Source organism: Mus caroli, chromosome 13, assembly GCF_900094665.2.
Source record: "Mus caroli chromosome 13, CAROLI_EIJ_v1.1, whole genome shotgun sequence".
Lineage (NCBI taxonomy): Eukaryota > Metazoa > Chordata > Mammalia > Rodentia > Muridae > Mus > Mus caroli.
In genome coordinates this window covers 24,625,229-24,629,768 of record NC_034582.1, presented here as the reverse complement: position 1 = coordinate 24,629,768, position 4,540 = coordinate 24,625,229, and positions in this window count along the sequence as shown.

Genomic DNA, 4,540 nt, shown 5'->3' with positions numbered 1-4,540 from the left:
GGGGAGGGGAGGGGAGGGGAGAGGGGGTGGAGAAGATAGCCAATCAGGTGGTAGTTTCCCTACTCCAGAGTTGAGCTTCTTCTGGGGGAGCCCTTTGGCTTTTAGCTCTAGTCACTAGCTCTACCAATCCTTCTCTGTCCTTATACTCTATTATATATAACTTACGAAAAAGCTTTTCTTCGAGTAGTGTCTTAGGGTTTCTGTTGCTGCAATGAGACACTGGCTGAACATCAAGCTGGGGAGCAAAGAGTTTATTTGGTTTACACTTCCATATTGCTGTTCATCATTGAAGGTAGTCAGGACAGGACCTCAAACAAGGCAGGATCCTGGAGGCAGGAGCTGATGCAGAGGCCATGGCTTCTCGTGGCTTCCACATGGTTTGCTCAGCCTGCTTTCTTAAAGAACCTGGGACCAGCCCAAGGATGGCCCCATCCATAATGGACTGGACATTTCCCTACCAATCACTAATTAAGAACATGCCCTATAGCTTAGTCTCATGGAGGCACTGTTCTCAGCTGAGAACAGTCATCTCTCCTTCAGGTAACTCTAACTTGTGTCAAGCTGACACACAAAACCATCCAGTCCAAGTAGCTACGTTGATAGAGTTCCTACCTAGCATAGCCACGGCTCTGGCTTTGATCCCTATCACCACATAAACTGAGTATGGTGGCACAGGCTTGGAACCTCAGCCTGGGGAAGGTAGAAGCAGGTAGATCAGAAGTTCAAGGTTATTCTCAGCCATATACCAAGTTTGAGTCCAGACTGGGCTCCATGAGACTCTCCAAATAATGTGTTGGTTGAAACTATATCTTATTTGCTAGCTTTTTAAAAGCATAGGTCAAGGAGGGCATTGTCTTTATATCCTTTCTATTTGTGCTTATTTCTCCTATACCTAAAACAGTGCATGGCATTTGACAGGTGCTCACTGAAGCCTTTGGAAAATAATGAATGATGTCCAAGAAATAGAGTGAGGGCCATCTACTGACATGCTCAACTGTCCTGGGTCAGATACACTCTGTTCAGCTCTCCCAAGGGTTCTGTGGCCCTTGTGCCACATCTACTGATGATCAGAGTCTGGTCCAGTCTCTCTGTTAGTGTCCCCAGGACCTGGATATCTTCTGGATCCTCTTGCCACCGGCCATTGAGCTAATCAGGGTACAATTAGTGTTCCCTGGTTCTCGGTATGGAAAATAAAGTGTTTCAAGGCTGACCCTCTGTGGGTGCAGATGAGATCAGAATCAAAATCAAATAGGGTTTCCTAATAACTCTTGTCTCCCTTCAACCCTGTGCACTTGCACGGTATCCCCTTCAACTTATTTCTATCCACATTCTTCTGTGCTAGCATTGACAAGACACCTGCCAGTACCTCCTGAGGAAGGTCTCACCTCCAGTGCCTGACCTGATGCTCTCCCCTGGTATGTGGGAAATCTCTCTGTAAGGATGAAGGGAAGAAAGAAGCATGCTTGGTCTCCAGCCTGTTTAGTACTCAGAGCTGTTGCTGGGCCCAGGCCTACACTTCATGATTATCACTTATACCCCCAACAGGCTGAGTAGAGAACTTACAGTGTCTTTACTCCTCCATTCCCCACTAACCTTCCAAGAGCTCATGGGAAATCACCCCTTGACCCCTTGTCTTAGTCAGGGTTTCTATTACTGCACAAAACATCATGACCAAGAAGCAAGTTAGGGAGGAAAGGGTTTATTCAGCTTATTATACGTCCATATTGCATATTCCATATTCTATCACCAAAGGAGGTCAGGACTAGAACTCGAGCAGATCAGGAAGCAGGAGCTGATGCAGAGGTCATGGAGGGATATTACTCATTGGCTTGCTTCCCCTGGCTTGCTCAGCTTGCTTTCTTATAGAACCCAGGACTACCAGTCAGGAATGGCACCACCCACAATGGGCCCTCCCACTCTTGATCACTAACTGATCCTTACAGCTGGATTTCATGGAGGAATTTCCTCAAGGGAGGCTCCTTTCTCTGTGATAACTCCAGCTTGTGCCAAGTTGACACCCATAATCAGCCAGTAGACCCCCTTATGTGCCCATCACAGAAGTCTATGGAAACAAATGCTGAGGCTGTCTGGACATGCCACATTGTGCCTGAAGTTTCTATTTTCTGTCCTTGCAGTTGACCTTGTAACTCATCTTCATTTTCTTTCTGGGGTTTCCTAAATGCAGAAGCCCCTGTCCTCTTCTGGTTAGTAAGTTCATTCCCAGAGTAGCAGGAAAATTTCTTACCTTCCTGCTTACTCTATTTGGAAAGTGCAAGTTGCACAAGCAGGTTACACAAATACACACACACACACACACACACACACACACACACACCTGTCTGATTTTTGCTTAGAAACAACACTGTCTACAGGGAGGACTATAGTCTGTCCTTAACTCATTTACCTAGGGACCTGCAAGCAGGGTCTAGAGCCTGCTGAAGTTCTTGGCTAGATAGTAGTAGCTTATTTCTTAAGTCAAAGCTCACAGTTCTTCTAAGTCAATGTTTCCTGGAAAAAGAAGGGGGGGGGGTGACTCCTAAGGTTGCTGCTCTAAGAATCTGTTCTTACTGGAAATGTGTCTGTTTTGCTTATCAAATGTCATTTAGCCTTGAGATTTGCAATCAAGTTTTACCAAGAGTTGAAAAATGTTACAAAATTTTTAAACCTGCATGTTCAGCAATTTAATAAATGAGACTGTCAAGTTGTCATTAAGGCTCAAATGTGTGGTAACCTTCAGTGGCTGACACAGATTCCACTTGGTCATTTGTTCCTCTTGGAATAAGCACAATGCCCATTGTATCTTGACGAGAACATAAACAAGCTTTGGCCAGGTCCACAACCAGTTTGGGAGCCAAGGAAATGTATTTTGAAGGGCAATGGGCATCCGCCGATCGGGGACTTTTATTAGCAGCAGATGTGTGGCTGTGGTTTTCTGTACTAGACACGCTGTTATTGAAACAAGTCAGATGACAGAGGACCAGAATATCTTTGTTTTTAGGAAAGAGAAACATGAGCAAACTGAATTCATAATCTCTTTCTGTAAAGGATTGCGCAATCAAAACAAACTCCGAGATACTCATGCATATGCAGGTAGTATACAGAGAAGCTAAGGCAGAGATTTAGGAAAGAATTATTCTTTACAGACACAAATTACCTTAAAGCCACTCTGTTAATGTCTATTATTTGTTTATAACTCTTTCTTTGAACAGACATTTTCTCCCTCTTAGGGTTAATGACCCTAACCCCAAGCTAGGCTTATGTTAGCACTGCTGTGACAAAATACCTGGGAAAAGCAACTAAGGAGGGTGGGGTTTATTTTGGCTTGCAATTTGAGTGTGCACAGTCTATCACAATGGGGAAGCAACAGTGGCAGAAGCACAAGGTGGCTGGTTACACAGCATCCCTAATGAGGAAACAGAGAGAGATAAATGCTAATATTCAGCTCATTTATTCTTTTTTATTTGGCCCTGCCCCCAACACATGAATTGGTACCAACCACATTCAAGATGGTGAATTCATTAATCTTCCATTAATCCCTTCTAGAAATGCCTTTGAAGACACACCCAGAGATGTATCCTTGGGGGTTCCAAACCTAGTCAAGATGAACCATCACAAGGCTGCATCTCCCAAGGCCATTTTCCTCTGCCTTTAAGGACAGTGTGAGCCTTGCAGACAACTCTCTTCCTTAGGGTAGGTCAGCTATGGCGACAATTTCAGACATTCTATATAATTCCCTTCTCTCTCTGAGATGTACCTTTGTACTAAATCCTTTATGAAGACTCCTTTACTTATGGAAACTTCCCAGAAGTTTCTAGTGACTTTTGCAGTTATATAATGTTAGTCAGAACCCACCTGACAGCACCTTTGAAAGAGGTTGGGGCACTGATTATTCTCAGTGGCTATGTAAAGCAACAGAACTCAATTCTGCAGAGGAGGAAATAGTATTATGGAGGCATGGCCAGGCTCGCACATGATACTGTCCTGTTCACAGGGTGTTGGCTCCATAGCTTCTTAGTATTGTCTGACACAGCCCTTTACCACTCTGAGTGATTTACTTATTTCTGAAGTTTTCATATTCATATCTTGTTCTCCTTTCCCATTCTAATTCTAATATATAAACATAATATATACTTGATATGCATCTCTATTATTGTCTAATTTATAGAAGTGATTCGGTACCTATTCTTTCCCCTAAGCACCTGTGTTTTCAGGGTTTGTTTGAGCTGGAATCTGTGCATCTATTCTGCTGTGTCTTTCTTTGATATACAATGCTGTGATATGTATGCATTCTACTACCCAGTGATTGACAGGCCATCTCTAATTCCCTAACATCATTAGGCCTGACAGCAAATCTGTCTGATAAATATTATCACTTCAGATTTAGAGGAAATGAATTGAGATTTAGAAAAGTTAAAGAATTTGCCCCAGGTTCTATGGTTAGGGAGAAGAAGAAGAAGAAGAAGAAGAAGAAGAAGAAGAAGAAGAAGAAGAAGAAGAAGAAGAAGAAGAAGAAGAAGAAGAAGAAGAAGAAGAAGAAGAA